Source organism: Rhipicephalus sanguineus, chromosome 10, assembly GCF_013339695.2.
Source record: "Rhipicephalus sanguineus isolate Rsan-2018 chromosome 10, BIME_Rsan_1.4, whole genome shotgun sequence".
Classification (NCBI taxonomy): domain Eukaryota; kingdom Metazoa; phylum Arthropoda; class Arachnida; order Ixodida; family Ixodidae; genus Rhipicephalus; species Rhipicephalus sanguineus.
In genome coordinates, this window is record NC_051185.1 from 45,592,056 (window position 1) to 45,609,905 (window position 17,850).

A 17,850-nucleotide genomic window follows, 5' to 3' on the forward strand; every position below is an offset into this window, starting at 1 on the left:
ATATTTTTCGTGCCTGACAGATCTGACCGCAAAACTAATTCATGAAGGCATGAAGAAAAAAAATGTATGCGGCCGCACTCAACGTGAAAGCTGTAGGAAGTGGGGAGCAGTACTACGCCTTGCTTTCGGCGACGCTGGCGTTCACGGACAAGCAAGCACTGGCGTTCCAAACGTGCAGCCTGCTTGACGTCCATGGCGGGAAAGGAAACCTTCATATATTTGTGATGCATTGGCGAACTCTCTCCTCCTTCATTCGAACTCCCTATTTCCCTCCTCCTCCCCACCCTCACTCTCCTTTCCCACCCCCTTGCTACACGGCTATACAATGCATCGCAATTCCCTTCCTTTCCCTCCTTTTTATCCTCTCATATCTCCTCCTCCCCATCACTTCCCTTTTCCATCGCCTTGCAGTACTACACTATACACGACTATGTTTTACCCTCCCCTCCTCATTTCCCTCCTCCTCCCCCTCACTTCCCTTTCCCGCGCCCTTGATACACTATACCAGTGGTTCCCAAATGGCGGTCCGCGAAGTTATTTTTGGGGGGTCGGCGAATCCCATCCTTGAGAAAAAATTCGGCAGATCACACGCCTTGTGGGAATCGGTTTCATGCGAAGCAGTCGGCGAGTCTGTGCTACATTTTTTGTTTGCTTTGAGCCCAGCGTTACGAGCTGGATCGACGTGTTTTTGTAAGTCCAGTCTTTGTGTGCACATCATGGTCTTACCAGCAACGTCGACTACACTGGCGTGTAAAGGGTAACTGACGTAACGTCAGTACTCACGTTAGAGCACAGACATCACCCTATTGAAAATCCCAGCATTGCCCACCATAAAATTTATGATGGAAATGGTGGAAATTCTGGTGGGTATGATGGACAACGTGGTGTACATGGTGGGAGTAATGGTGGACATCGTGGGACCCTTGGTGGGCGTGCTGGGAAAGTTGGTGGTTTGGTGGACACTCGGTGGGCATAATGGGTGGGTGGTGGAGACACAAAGTTGGTGGGTGGTGGAACAATTGGTGGGTGTGCTGGGTGGATGCAGGGATGCTTCGTGTTTGGTGGGAGACCCGGTGGGCAAAGTGGGTGGGTGGTGGCATACGTGGAGATGTGCCGGGTGGATACTGGGTGCAATAGATGTGATAATAGAAACATGAGGAGCCTGTGTCAATGGACACGTATGTTGCTGATTATGGATGCTTCGTGATCAGCTGCATTTATGATGCATAGAAGTACTCATCCGAGAAAACTACCGAATTGTTATGATACAACTTTGAACTCTAGGGCATTGTGCATCAACTGTCAACGCGCATCTATAGGTGTTTCCTTCCAGGGGCGTAGCCAGGGGGGGTGGGGGTTAAACCCCCCTCCCCCCCGAAATTTTTCAATATTGCATGTGTATATACAAACGCACGCACGAACATATATAAAGTATGGTTGAACCCCCTCCCCCCCCCTCGAAAAAAATTTCTGGCTACGCCCCTGTTTCCTTGCATTGAAACTGGAAGTGAGAAGAGTTCACTTCTGAACCAACGAGCGAGAGGCAAGCGCTGCACATGACATTTAACTGACGAAAGCCCTAACTAATTGGAGAAAGCATAAGCGACGAAGTGCAACACTTCTAAAATTACATTTTGCGTCGCCTACATGCTTGGCCTAATTTCGCATAGACACGATGTCCGTTGTCAAAGATTGTTGTACGCGACGGTTACAAGCAACTCGATCGACCGCTAGCGTATTGGTTCGTATTGTTAGCTCGGCGGTGCACTTACACGAGTACATATTTATTACTTGCTCGGCTCCTTACCGTGTTTCAAGAACACACTTTATCCTCAGCAGCCCCCTTTAGACAACTTTACGAAAAGGAAGCCTCCGTAAGGTAGCTTTCGAAGTACCTAAGGCTTACGCTATCCAGCATGGCGATATGTGTGTATTTGCGTACAATGCACGACATCCGCAACAATAAAAAGAAAAAAGAAAGCTTCGAAGCAATGTGCGAGCAATCACACGTGTCGTATTTCATCGAGGTTATCTATCACGCGTGGAAAGGCGATGAAGCTGGCACGATAGCCACAATTTGAACAAACATCAGGAGCCTCAGTATCGGCAAAATGCTGCTGTCTTCGCTCCTCGAAAGTAGCAAGATGCGAAAACGGAGCTCACCTGTCGTAAACGCTTCTTCCGTGTGGTCAGCCTTTCGATTTCTTTGGAATAATCCCAACTAGTCCGCTGGTAGTCCTCGGTGCGTAAATCTAACGGCAAAAGTGCTAACACCGACCGAAGTAAATAAACACAAGTAAGGAAATGAGAAAACCTTACCCATTTATTAGAATAAAGCTGAATTAGGACACATTCAGAAGGAGGTAATATTCACCACACAGGCACATCGTTCACGCGCATTCACTTCGGTTCGCACAGACCGTCCGTTTCTCTACCGCTGTCACTGTCGGCCGCGAGAACGGCCAGACCACGGCCACACAACACGTCTCTTCCTCCACATAACCACAAACAACAACAACACGGGGACATTACGTGAATTCAGCCTTGAGACGTCCCCCTTTCCCGTGAGGATGCAAGCCGAATGGAGGGAAACAGGCGGGAGCCCGGGCTCAACGAGGGGACCGCACACAACGCCCTTCACTTTGTTATAGCTTACGAATGCAAACGTAAGTACCGTGCAACCACCAGCACAAACACGTGCATTGAACGTACACAAATGAAACGACGGGAAATTTAGCAAACACGTTATTGTGACGGCTAGTGTTTAGCCGAAAAGAAAGTTTAGCCAACAAAAGTCAGCGAGTCGGCAACGCTAGCAACGCGCAAAATGCCCGTCTGACACTAGCGGTATTTGCTTTCAGTAGCTTAAATGCACACTTGATTTAACCTTTTGTTGTAGGATTAAGTTATACGCGCATGAATGGATGATTTCAATCTTAAAAACGTGCATAGCTTCGCTCCCATAACAGTCACTAATACGGATAAGGGCGTCTTTCGTTAGGTGCCCTTAAAATGTCCTAAGGTGGGTCTTTGAAAGGTCGCTTTACCTTTTCTTTCACTTTACCTGAAGTTCTCCTTACGAAAGGCCGCCTTTAGGCGTAAGGAAAGAAATGTTTGTGATTACGAGTGGGAGCTGCAAGTATAACCACTAGCAGCTCGCGATTGACGACTATGAAGTCTAAGCAACAGTTCGAAATAAGGCAACAATTTCGCGCAGTCGTGCGTTCACATTATTCCAATATTAAGATTTCCCACGGCGCATATGTCATCAAAAAGTTATGTTGGAGTAACGTGTGCCCTTCGCGCGACGGGCACGTGACGGCACTGGTGAAACAGTGAGAGCGCCCAAGGCGCAACGCGAAGCGGCAGACATATGCTGTTTTACCCATGCATTTACAGCGGACACAATTCTTCATAACTTACTTCTGGCAGCTGTGCCACAATTTCCTAATGCATGTTGCACGAACGATGTGATTTCGTGCATTAAGAAACGGCACAAAAATACATCGCACAGCACATTTGCACTGCGTACTACGTGCACCCGTGGGCACGGAGATGAAAACGTTTCCGTGTATTTTGAACCACGTATACAACACGCGAAAAATGCAATCACGGTTAGTTATCTTTTGTATTGTGTTTCCGCGCGATGAAGCAAAACGCATTGAGCTGTACCAAGCGAGAAGCAATGAACCAAATGGTTCAGAGCAGACTCGCTTTTGTATTAATAAATGAAGTTAAGGCTGAAGGTAAACATTCATTAAGCTGCGGATGTAAATACATGACAAAATGTTCGTGAATGCATGATGTGCATTTTCACATCGCAGTCAAAGACTGACCTCCCTTGAACAACTTCACTAACTATTCCGCTAGATCTGCATAAATTGCTGTAAATTTCAATGACAGATTGATGAGACAAATATATAAGATCGCGCATTTCCTTCTTGCAGCGTTAGCACTCGCGTTTGAGCTATTTGTAGCAACGTACACACGATTTTTCTGTTCATATGTCGATACCGAAACTGAAACTGAGGTGGTGGTGGCGTGGTGGCGCTTGTGTCGCCAACATCGCCCTGTCGCTTTTTTTTTTTCTTTCCAAACATGGCGGCGTCCTGCATTTCGTGTGTGCGTCGTAGTGTCGAGTTTTGTTCATGCGGTCGACCTTTACTGCGTTACCTCGCATTGTGTGTTGTGTGTTGCGGTTACTGACGTAAGCGCAAGTTCTTCACTGAGTATGATCCGCGGCACCGTGCAAATAGTCACCAGATGCCGGCCGTGCGACTCCGTTCTCTGCGACTCCTTTGTTCGGTGTGATCGAGGGACGTGATTCTTAGCTTTGGAGACCCTCTTTACACCGTGCCCTCTTCAAACGTTTCCACACATCAGTGAGTAGCAGCACCGCAATCTTTACTCGACGGCACGCTCCGTGGGCCTAGAAAATGCCTTGACGTTCGAGCACTTCGGGAGCTATACCGGCGGACAGCCGGATGCGGGTAGCTTGGCCGTTCCTTGCTCTGCGCATCGCTTGAAAACCGGCGGTCATCCTGCAGTGCACGCTGCCAGCGTGCTTTCTTGCCAGAGGTGAGTGATTTTGAATGTTACGCTTCGTACGTTGTCAGTCGTTCTTATTGTAGTATGCGTTGTCGCTGAAGGAAATCGCATAACTTGTTGGTACCACATATCGTTGTTGTGTGCATGGTGCTTGCGCACGACGTTTGTCCAAGAGCGTAGTCAGTAGTTATATAAAGTTTTGGTAATTAGCTCGTGCGCACGCACTGCGCCATGTTAAAATTTGCTGAAAGGAGACATTTTTCTCAGACACACCATCGTCATGTGTTTTATGCGTGCAGTTTACACTTGTCAACTTACTTGGGGTAAAGCAAAGAAATCGAAGCTTGATTTATTTCTTTCTTTTGAACGAACTCTAAAGGAATGATCTCCAGCCACCGTGTTGAGCCATGAGCCGTGTATCAGTACAGTGGGAGAAAGAAAGTGTATGTAGGGATATTTTCTTTAGGCGTGCATTTTGTGCGTCCTTAAGTAACGTGACCGTCAAAAGCGTTTAGGTTAGCACTCTTGGACATTGTTTGTCGTCTTTTAAGCAATAGCTAAGGTGGATTTGGTAAAGCAATTTTGCAGCATGACACTGTATTTAGTTTAGTCAGTTTGACCCATTTTTATGCGTGTTGACCTAATTTGGTAAGGCGTACTCTCATCTGAATTTGCTATTGCTTTCGGCACTGTATGTGCGTTCGTGCATTGCAGTTACCTGTGACAGTGGTATTACGTGCAAAATTCGTGAGCACGGGGTGTTGCTGGCACCCCGTGTTCATGCATTTTTCATCTCTTCCAGCTCCCATCTTACCCTCAACTTCTGCCTTTATTGGATTGGTATTACTTGTTTCCTAACTTCTGCAGCTGTATAGCTTGTGGTAAGCACTCATCACTGTGTTTATGTGCTAGTGCGTTTATGTAAAACCATTCATACGCTATTCGCGCTCTACTGGTGGAGCGATAGGTGGACTGCAGTTTTCCATGACGCTGGTAAGTATCATAAAGCACCACTTAAACAGTGCTGTAATCGTACCCACGAACTAGAGCTCAGGCTCTGTTACGGCACCATAAATCTTATTTGCTAAAGTATGCTAAATTGCGTAAAGTATGCTATAAATGTGGTTGCACATTGTGTATGTTGCTAAGGGCACAAACAAGCCACCCTGCATCTAAGGTAGATAATATGGCACTCACATGGCTTGTTTCGTTGAACGTGCAACGTGGCATAGACCAGGAATGAAGCGCCGTGTCATCCAATTCTTCCCTCACCTATGCCGCGCTACACATTCAGCTGAATATGATAACGTAGCAACTCGCCCAACTTCCTGTGTTAATCCACTGACATGGCACAGTGAAACACTGGCATGCGGAGCTTTGTTGGATGTAAAAAGACATGTAGACCACAGAAATTCTGCAAAAACTCGGCAATTTTCATCAAGCACAAAGTGTATTTCTCATAAATTATGTTGAAGGCAGCAAAGCACATGCTGTTGACATTCATTCAGTAGAATTCATGGGAAAGTGTATTGAGCAATAATCACATGTACGATGAGGCTTTAAAAATTTCAGGTAACATTTATTCACATTTTCTTAGATGGGTAATTGTGGAATGCCCATTATAGCATGTGGCTGACAAGGATGTGTGTTATTAGTGAAATATATTGACCTCCCTCATGTTATTTTCTGTCTAACACATAAGCTAATCAGTGCATAATGTGTTAGTTCCATGATGAACGAAGTTAAAAATATCCCTGTATTTGTCAGTCCCACTTATTATTCAGTGTATGGTTTGCGTGAGACCATGCCTGCTTGGCATAACCTCTGAGTTGACTGGTAACAGCCTTATTACACAACTTTCTCTCAAAGCCTGTCCTACCAGATTTCTTTGGCAACAAACCAGACCAAATTCTTGGCAATGCTTTAACAAAGAAATTGTTGCAGCCACCTCCCCTGCTGGTGATGACCATATGCAGCCAATGCTGATGTGAACCCGAGGGATTAACAAATGCAGGTAGGTCACAGCTCTGCTGTAAACAATTTTGACATTATTGTCACAGATCAAACTTGCGATTTATGTGTGACTACTCACATGTGGTGAGGTTCAATAAGTTTCATCTGCTACGCGCGAACATAGGAGCATGTAGGAGTGCTAATGTGGAGTAGGAATCTTCTATAATACATAGGACATATGTGCCACACATCAACATCAAATTTAAAATGCATTTAGATCTGAAGCAGCTCAATACTAAAGTGTGTCGTTTCATTTCTAGGTCTAGTTTAATCTATAACAACAACAACCTATATCAGGCACCAAAACAGCCAAATTTGTCAAGTCTAGAAACCGGTTACATTGTTGTGTTGCTGTTCCGTGTATTCCTGTGTATCAAGGATTATTCCTGTTTCCATTTGCATGTTCAGTAATGGCACCGCCCGTAATTCCTGCACTGATTCAAGGAAATAGGGCCACATTCAGGAAATTTGGCTTTCATGTATACAACCTTGTACAGCAAAGAGATTTGTGTGTTATTGCTAGAGGGTCATAATGAAGATAGCACAGAATACCACACACAAATACACACCATGCAGGGGCTAGCCAGAAAATTTGTTAATAGTAGCGGCCTTGCTATACTTCATGTTTTTTGTGCATGTGTTCGTATGTGTGTGTGCGTTTATATGAACATGCAGCATTTCAAAATTTTGAGGGAGCTTGAAATCCCTCCTCCAGTTATGACAATCACGCCATGACTTGTGATGTTTTGTGCAATATTTCGTTCTTTTTTGCTGTTTTCATTTCAACATGTGTGAATGTTCCTGGAGCACCATTTTGAAGCTTTCCTACATATTCAAAGTTAGATGGTGTTCTCATGGCGCTCTCTTTTTTATAATGCTACAGCACTTTTGGGCAATACAAGAAGCACAATTACACACACTATTGACCCTTGTAACATTTTCCTTCTCATTGTGAACCAAGTAGGCCTGCAATCAATCCTTGCTTTTGTTGTTGCATTGAACGTTACACATGGCTCTGAACATTCTCTCCTAGAGTTGAATTTTCGTGGTACTTTGGCGACACCTCATGCCAGCGAGAGATACCCGTGGCATAAATGCATTTGTTGCAGATAGGCACACAAAAGCAATGCTTCCTGAGGCGTACAGTGCCTATCCATACTTTGTACACACATCTTCAAAGCCATATGATTTTGGTCACAAATGCCACGTGGAACACGACGACAAAGAGATTCCTCCTATTGTGATCTCCCTGGTACCAGTGAGTGGCACCATGGTGAATGTTACCATACTATGAACTTCTTTAGCGTCGAAATTCGATCAAGGATGGAGATACCCTGTTAGAATCTATACCAGCCAGGCTAAACTTTTTTTAATGCATTGAGGGACACGTGCAAGGGATGCGGATTTGTTGAGTTTGACATCCCAGAAATTAACAGTAGCACATTTGTTCTTATAAAATGGTATTTTCGGTGGCCTCGAACCAAGCATTGGTGAGAAAACACATTCCACAAATACACAGCAGCAATGCACAGCAGGGTGATTCCACGAGAGATCAAACATGCCTGTCCGGTCGATATTTTTGTTTTGCCTGGGTTTTTTGTGTTATGTGGGCACACTCAAAGTGCAGTGAACCGAAAATTTTATTTCCAAGAAACGCTCCCAGCGTGGCAAAAAAATACTTGAAGGTGGCGGTGCGGGCCTCTTGTTTTTGCTCACGGCAATGTTTTCGGATTTCACGGCAGAATTTAACGCGAACTATGAATGACGTGTTGAAAATTTTTTTTCCTGGTTTTAAAATGCAATACTGTGAATTATATCCATGCATTTTTTATGCCGTTCTCAAAAGGAAGAAAATGTGAAAAAATGGCAAACATGGTCGAAATAAAAAAAAGTGTGCTAAGCTTGAGGCACCTTGGCGCCTTTCCTATTTCAAACAGAAATTTCAAAACAGTGTAAATATAGAAAAGAACCTTTGCAACATTTATACGGAAGATCATTTTCCTACGGGCAATGCAAAAAAAGAAAAAAATAGTTAAAGAAGCGAGTTTTTTCAAAATATAAAAAATCCGGTCTGAATTTTGACGGCAATTTTTTATTGAAGAGCGCTTCTGTCAATGAACACACGGTTTTAATATCATATGACCTCATTTGCTTTGTTCACGAGATATAACGGTCCAAAATGACCCTTGCTGTGTGTGGTCACTTTAGTGCGACTGATGTTTATCAGCTTGCATTGTGCGTAAATCTCAGTTTTAATTATTCTGATGCAGCAAAACCATGCTCTGGTGGCTGTTCGTCAAGAAAAATATGTTCTCAGATTTTATTGGTGCCTAGCGTATGCGAAAGTGGGCTGCTGCCGCCCTCTAGAAGGTGAATAGGACTCTTTGTGGAACAATTTGGAGTCAATAACTATCAATTCTTAAGTAGTGTCAAAACAATCCAACAATTTCAGCTTTATGAGAATGCACATTCAGGCACTGCAGGAATGACCATTCTTTTAAGATATGGTGTCATTTTTTATAGGCTAAGCGATGAGTCACTCACACACATTGCCTTGTGCCATATGGTGCATCACTACAATTTTCCTTCTTGTGTTGTATTTTTTAGAAATCTGCTAAAAGGAGAGGGCAAGCAAACTTGTTACGATGAGCAACAGCTATAACCTTCTTTTACACTCTTTTTATGAAACTCGCTCTGTTATTGAAATGTTGCATTATTTGAATAGCTACTCAGCCAGACATGATGAATGCACATTAGCTTGTGTGCTTATTAGTGTCCGGTTTCTTCAAAATATATTAAAAAAAACAAAGATGTATATTCTACAGAAAAGGCCGTCAATAGGTGCATCACATATACTTCATTTTGCCCATCAAAACAACATGTCTTTTGCGACTCACTTCTGCGGAATCTGTGTGGAGGAAGCGTAATAATGAAAGACAGTTTTCTCGTTCAAAAAAAGTTATGTTTGTCTAGATAATTGTGCCTTGCATTTTATTTTGCTCATATTTGTTAACCACATTTGCATGCTTGCAATGCACAACTCAATCAGTAGTGTGCTTGATTGGGACTGCACTGGTTGGTGCAATATAAAAGGCAATAAAACAGCATTAGACAAGATGTGAAGATGACACACACGCCACTAGGAAACAAGGCAGTCAGAGCCAATGTGAACACTTTTCTAGGTCTTTGGCCTAAAATGAAGTATATGCAATAGCAACCTCCTCTCTACTAATACATATAAGCCAACGCAAAGAAAACTGGTGGCGTGGCCGACGTATCATTTTATTTTGCACTTCTTTGTTGACTATGTCATTGCACTGTCGTAAGCAGCTATCTTGGCAATGGGGTTTAATAAAACTGTTCACCATGCTCGTCAACTTTGTCTCTGGTATTTAGCTGGGAGAGAGCGATAGCTTGAGCCATTTTCACAGCTGATTGGGGAAGTCATGTATGTACTGTTGATCATCATTCAAAGCCGCATAACCTTTCTATGTCATCGACGTTTGTAAATATTAATCGTCTCACAGTTCCAGATGAAGTGCATTTATAAAGTTTTTTGCCCAGGTATTGTTATAAAAGTTGCACGCAGATAACCTAGTAGGCAACAGCCAAAATGCATTCTCACACACTGACGATGCATCTTGTCAAATTTACTTATGTTTGTAGCTTGTGCATGCTTCAAGAATTATTTCTTGGAAACTTTTTAAAATATCTGACTAGCAGCTTATACGAGCTCGTGCTTTTAACCTATATGCATTTTTATAGTAAAAACATTATTTGTATTGTTTTGTCTAATATTTTGTATTGCGTTTTTGCTCTAGATCTGCAAAGGAGCTGTCCTGAGGCACCATGCTTACTCAAGTCATGCAGCGAGAGTCAGGTAAGTATTATGTTTCACCTTCCTGCAGCTGTGTTCATGGTTCACTTGCAAAACTGTCATATTTTCATGAATTGGCAATGTGGGGACATTTTCTTCAAGACTGCGGTTGAGCAGCAAATGGTCGTGCCACTTTTCACCATCCTAAATTAAGGTAGGCATGCAAACACGGGCACAAGAGAGAAATCGGGACAACAGAATTGCTGACTAACAGCTGAAGAAATGCAGAGCGGCTGAAAAGAAGGTAGACACAGACACTTACCTGCACACGGGCATGGTGTGACACTGTGGCACTGTGGCAGATGTGGGGCTTTACGTGAGAGAAATGTGTAGGCATTTGATTCATTCTTTATACAAGTTATTCGACGGCTGCCTCAAGCATGCACTTCCACTGGTAATAATGTGCCAGGCATATCGATACTTGCGAATAGTAGCTTGCATTCATCGAATTTTGGTGTGCATATACACCCTCGACAATGCAAAGATAAATTAGTGTGGTAGCCACTGGTTTACCACCTCTTACGTTCCGTTAATCTCTGAATAACACAGCAGCCCATCTGTCCTATGTAGAAACAGCCACAGCTACAAAGAACTTTATAAACCAGAGCTACACAGCAATCAGTAAACTAGTGGGTGTGTCTTGCAAAAAAATATTTGAGTCTGCCTTTTGTCTATTCCCTGCTCATTATTTCTCAGTACAGTGGCGCAAATCTTACCTGGCCCATTGGCAGCCATAAGGGCAACATTAATGCCTTATCTACTTCCCACTTTCTTTAGCCTATGAGATAATCACTGAATGTAAGGAACACCTAAGACACGCTTGTTGCTATTGCTTTCTGCAACCACGTTCAGACGTAGCAAAATGTGCTTCTTTAAACATTGAGCTACCGAGGCTACTACAACGCAAGAATGACCTACATCTAATAGATGCCTAACCAGTTCATTAAAGCTGGTGCTCATTGTGTTCACACAGGACTTGGTGAGAAAATACTTATGGCATGACACAGCAATGTCAGTACTATTCCTTAGAAACTTAGAATGCTTGGATGAGAAGTTGAAAACAGTAGTTTGGAAGATCTAGGAGCAACCTGCCATCATACGTGGTTCCACAGAAACACTAAGGTAATGTCCTGAAATTGTACTATTCTGTCATTCTGAGCCAATTATTTAGTAACGTTCAGCCCTCGTTCAATTACATCAAATTGTCTATTCACTGAGGTAACCGCGGTTTCAAGTTTATCACCGCTACAAAAAATCAATCATGTAATTGTCCACGTAATGAAAAACCTCAATAATATATTTCTCTAAGGCCTCCTCTAAGCGATTGTCAACTGTGCTAAGGTATAAATCACTGAGAATTGGGGCATCTTTAAACCAATGCAAGTTCAATTCTGCGCATGTTACGCTGCGCATGTTACGGTTACCAATTTGAATCCATGGTTACCTCAATGATTGAACAATTTGAGTTAAATGGAGGATGGCCGAAGTTTACTGAAGCATTGCTTCAGAATGATAGTATACAAACTTTAGGCATTTCCTTAACATTTCAGGAAAACCAAGTTTGCTAGCAGTATTCTTCTGGATATTCAATACTGTTGTCAAACTTCAACTCCAAGCATTCTAAGCTTAGAAAAAACGCTATTTTCATGTCATGCTTAAACTCATCTCTCACCAGTCTGTACACAAAATGAAGGCCAGCTTTAACGCACAGGTTACGCGTCCATTAGATGCAGGTTATCCTCGTTTTGCAGTAGCCACTGTCACTGAACGTTTCAAGAAGCCGACTGTGTCACGTGCAAACATGGATGCAAAAATTAACAGTAACAAGCGTGCCGTAGGTATTCTTTACACTCATTGCTTATCTCACAGGCTAAAGAAAGTGGGAAGTGCATGCAGTGTCAATGCTGTCTTTACGGCTACGTAAGATTTGTGCCACCTTGCAGAGAAAGAATAAACAGATAATAGACAACAAGTGCACTAACATTTGTTTCGTAGAACACACCAGCAAATTTACCGATTGCCGTACAGGTGTGGTATAATGTTTCTCTTCGCTGTTGCTGCTTCTCCAAAGAGCAAATGGGCCGCTATGTTTACTAGAGATTAACGAAACATCAGGAGTCATAAACTGGAGGTTTACCATCTTATATAACCTTGCATTGTCGAGAGTGTAAATGCACGCCAAAATTCGATGAATGCGTTGTTTCATACAAGAGTGGAAATGTAAAACCCTGTAATGGTAGAAGCCTGGCATATCGATAGTAGTGGAAATGCATGTGTGAGCCAGCTGTCAGCTGACTTGCATGACGAACAAATCAGATTCCTGAAGTGTTATCTCTCACGTAAAGCTCCAAGTGTGCCGGATTGATAAGTGTCTCCCTATCCCTGCAGATGCGTGTAAAGGTATTTGTGTCCACTTTCTTTTGCACCACTGTATGCCTCTTCATTTGTTTGTTGGTGTTTGTGTTGACCCCACTTCTTTCTTGTGTCTGCGTTTGCATGCCTACCTTCATTTCAAGATGAATCATTACCAATTTTTTCAGCTTTCTGTCATTCTAAATATTCTTCACCAGCTTTGAATAGGTTAACATGAGTCCAGTATTGCCGTACGAACTGCAGAAATGAAGCTGAGCACGTGTGGTAGCCTTTGAACGGCATGTGAAAGCCCGAGATTTCTGTGTCATCATTGCATGGCACTTATATTCATACGTTCTAGCCAGCACATCAGCCCTCATCAAAAAGAGCACAGGACAAATCTACCTATATACCTTCTAATTGCAAAATAATCCAGATCTCGGAGTTCGTTTATAGTTCACAGTCAATCTATTTGAAATGAATTGCATGGTTGACATGACCTCGGAACTTATACATTTCTGTGACATTTGTGTGAAGACATCATCCAGCCATCACGTCGCTGTAGATACACAGTAAAGAGGCAACAATTCAACAAATGCACCCGTAAATATCTGAAAGGTGTTCTGAAAAACACAGTAATGCCGAGGCTTTTTGTAAGAAATGTTGTCTGTATACATATCACTGATATTAAATGAAAGGGTGGCAGGATTGCATTGTCACACAAAAGTATGTCATATGTATGGGTTCTGATGTTGTGTAAACTTGGTGATGTTTAAGAATGGTCGACAAAGTATATGTTCTCGTTGATCATTTAATACACTAGACAAGAACGAGGAAGAGACCAAAGCAACACCAGCAAAATTTCAATGATGAATCACTACCACCTTGCCCAACTGTCAGTTCTGATGGTGCCCTGATTAGAATCTTTAGGTCAGTAGATTATTACCTTTTCTTTATTGAGTGCTGATGGTTCGAGGCTGCGGCAAATGCGCTCACTTTCTACGAAAAAAGTCATGCTAGTTTGAATGTCACGTCTGCTGTTCTGAGCAATGAATGCATTCAAATTGGGTACCCTAGCATATAGGTCAGTGGCTGCTACACATGCTGGACATAAGCAGTCTGTTAGGCCAATTTTTTACTTCAGTTTGACCCATTCAGTGCTGGTGACAAATGGCATCAATGTTTGTTCCCTAAGACATCTGTTGAATATTGAACAAATATGCTGTGTCCATTTTGCATATCTGCCATTTCTCAGACTGATTTTGTCACATTTTTCCCTAGTTGCCATTATTTTATCGCACTCAGCGAGTAATGCTGCTATTGTTTGGACGAAGAGGATGAAAAGCAATAGGCGAGCCCAGTTTTCGTTTAACACTACCATATGAAAAAACTAGTAATGGATTCAAAGAAAGCATGGGAAAAACAATTTAAACCTTTTTTAATTGCGCTTTATGTCCATTTAATTTCATTCTTATGCTGCAGCATTCACAGCCATACAGTTAAACAGGACACTTATGATTAATGAAATTTGTAAGATATGGCCTGCCAGAGTAATCTATTTACTTAAGTATAAGTGCTCTGTAGTAATCGCATTGTGTTTGAGCATAGGAATATGAACAAAAAATATAAACAATTAGGACCATTCACCTTACTAGGATGACGTGGTTAGCTGTGCCTGTCCTCCACAAAGTTTTCTTAAACTTTCATGCCTTCCCATCGTGCCAAAAAAGGAAAGTTCTGCACGCAGCACATTCACGGCACACTAACGCAACATGCTCACACCATCTTGGACATGAAGGGCGTTAGCATACATTGTACCATCTTTTTCTGTGCTGTTTCATTTAGATTTGCGAACGAGTGCACTTGTATTGGCACAAACAATCTGTAGTGAATTGCATCTGATGCCAGCATATGTGTATGTGTATTTGTGTATGTGTATTTTTAAGTCTATTACAAGATATGAAAAAGAAGTTATTTCGAGGAGTGTCTCCCCTTAAAGGACACTAAAGTGAAACCTTAGATCAGTTTAGACAAATAAATTATTCTTTAAGATATGTAATGTCATTAATTTTACCTTCATAGGTAAATTAGTAGAAGAGGAAATTAAGGTCAGTGTTTAACTTGTTGAATTTCATGCTAAAACTCAGCACATACATGTCAACATGACGTTGCAAATATCACGTCTTTTATTGTATTTTGGCCACATTGGTTCACTAAAATTTTGTGAAACTTATGTTAAGATTTAGGTCTGTAGGAACACAATGTAAAGAATATTGCCCGTAGAGGTGCTGGCAAAATCTGATATCACGGAGAGCTGGTGTGGGAACGTCTGTGCAGCGTCGCCTCGTTCGGATGAGCACCGTTGAGATTCGGATGAGCACCGAATCTCAACGTATCGACAGTGCATGGCAATAGTTGTAAAGAAACCCCCAACGTCACGACACGTTCACGGCTTTTTTACGGGCTTATTATTTTTTTCATTCCAGACATTTTCTGCACCAAAGACTGAATAAAATTAGGGCACCTTCTGTGTTGCAGGGCAGTGAAGCCAATCTTCCGGATACTTTCAAAAATATTTTTCTTTTATCTTGCGAATAAAGTGCCTTTAAATAGTTTTTTAGCTGTTTCGGGATACGTGAAATCAAATGGGCAAATAAAAAAATTGTATTTTTATAGTTTTTAACAAAAAACTCGGTAGGGAAAGAGTTGAAGTTGTTGCTTGCATATTTTTGTCAAAGATGGCTGGCATAAGAAATAGCAATATGGAGTCTCAAAGCGCACAGCAAGGACATCCGTTGACGTACTTTGTAGCTAATGGGGTTTGCACACCAGCCTTGGCAATGAACTACGTACTAGAACGTTACGGACATGTGGACTGATTACGTGCTGCCTTTTATTTGACTTGATATGGTTTAAGCTTTTGGTCAAAGCGATTGCAACTGGTTTCATTGATGTTATTGCTCCAAATTTAGTGAAAGCAGTTTATTTGTTTTTATTCAATTCTGTTGTAGCATGCCTGGAAAAGTACATCAAAGCACACCCCATCTGGCTGACTGCACTACCTCAAGGAAACTGCCTTTCTCCTATCTGCAAGTTCCTAAGAAGTTACTATATGAAGCAAGCCAGCAGGGCGTACGTGTTAGGCATGGCAGCATGGAGAACAAATAAACATGAGTATTTGGTGCAAGATGCATTCATTGATTTTGTGCTGCATCAACATGTGGCTGCATGCTTGGCCACGTGTAGACACAGCAAGTAAACTCGTTAACCTCAATGGTAAAAGGTTATCTATAATCACGTTAAGAAGCACGATGTCTTATTTTTGTAAATAATTGCATAGCTCGACTTTGACTCAGGCATCCAACACCCATCGTTATCTACCCATTATCTGCCCATCACCCAGCATACACCCAGTATGTCCATCACCCACCGTCCACCCACCAGCCGTCCATCATCCACCATCTGTCCACCATCCGTCCATCATCCACCATCTGTCCACCATCCGTCCATCATCCACCATCTGTCCACCATCCGTCCATCACCCACCATCTGTCCACCATGCGTCCATCATTACCCAGTACCATAATCCACCAAGATGATGGGTAGTGGGTCCCATCATGCCCACCATTGTGCAAATTTTCAATAGGGCAGTATTATCGAAACGAAGTGCACTTTACGGTGCGATGATGTGAACATCGTACGTAACTTTATTTAGCGTTAGAATAACTGACATTTGGGCGAGTTAGATTCTGTTAAACATGTTGAGTGGATTCAGCGCCATACAACGAGGACAGAGGTGAAGAAAGGACACGAACACCAGCGCTGGTATTCGTGTCCCTTCTTCACCTCTGTCCTCGTTGCATCGCGCTTGAATCCACTCAACATGTTTCTTTAGCGTACTCCTCCGGGGTCGAGCAACGCTTGAATATAGCTTGCTGAATCGTAGGGATGGAAATGTAATATTTATTAGACTGCTATAAAAGCGTAGGCCAACGCTGGAACCACAATTGACGTTAACCCGACATGACGCCTGTGTCGTGGGAGTACACATGTAATGTTTATTCGTTGTTATAAAATTAGATAGCCAGAACTGCAACCAGAATTGACGCTGCACCGACGTTATGCCGGCATAGGGTCTTTTTCCAAAGCAGCTTCAAGACCTGCCCCTGGCTCTGTAGTAGAATACCTGACTGCCACTCAGAACGTTTGAGATCGATTCCTGCTGGGATCCTAATTTTTATTCTTTGCGTTCGTCTGGGCAACGCTGCCGATGTCGGTTTTTCTTAACGCTTTCGCAATTAAATTACCAAAGTCTGTTCTGGCCGTTCCTGGGTAGGTAGAAACCGTCAATCACCTGTGGCGCATACCCGTATACCGCGGCCCGTGGTATACGGGTATACAGGAGTTGAAGTTGCGCATCGCCGTGTTGTTAAATGTGCCCACGCCTGCACACATGCAATGAAGCCGCTCGACGCAGTAGGCTCATCGCTCCGGGTTTCAAGAAGTACTAACACGCCAGTTTCTGTGAGCAGAGCGTCATTTTCGAGGTCGTGCACGTACGCGTGCACAGACTGTACGTTGAGAGCGGCGAGAGTGAGGTGATTGTTGTGGTTGTGGCATCGAATTAAGTAGGTAGCCCTGTCCAAGACGATGTTTAGAGGCCTGTTTCCTAGCCGGGTCATGTCGTCGACGGACTGCCTGTCGATAGAGCCAGCGACATGTCGGAACCTGAAGTCACCTTTTGAGTTGGCGATGTATAGGCAGTCGCGGCTGGTAGCCCTGGAAAGTGCTACGTAGACTAACTTCAGTGGTTGGCGCTTATCGTATACGTAGACTACTTAGGCGTATATGGCCCTTTGTGACATATATAGTAATGGCGTCCTGTGTCCCCTTACATGAGGTATTTTTCTTGTATATACTGTGGTTGTGGTGGTTCGCATTGCCACAAGCACCCATTTCAATTCTATTGAGGGTTGTGCGGTAGTGATATGCATCGTCCTGGTCGGGACGACAATGGCCTACCGTGGAGGTTGGGAAGAGTCGCTAGAGGTTGCCGCGTT

The 17,850-nt window shown here is 43.0% G+C and overlaps 1 long non-coding RNA gene across 1 annotated transcript; it reads left to right on the forward strand.

Moving 5' to 3' along the window:
• Positions 1 to 3,686: 3,686 nt before the first annotated feature.
• On the forward strand, positions 3,687 to 16,417 carry LOC119371785 (uncharacterized). Its single transcript, XR_005179295.2, has 4 exons — positions 3,687 to 4,578; positions 6,493 to 6,562; positions 10,383 to 10,441; positions 15,802 to 16,417. It is a non-coding gene; the product is annotated as an uncharacterized LOC119371785 (long non-coding RNA).
• The last annotated feature ends 1,433 nt before the right edge of the window (positions 16,418 to 17,850 follow it).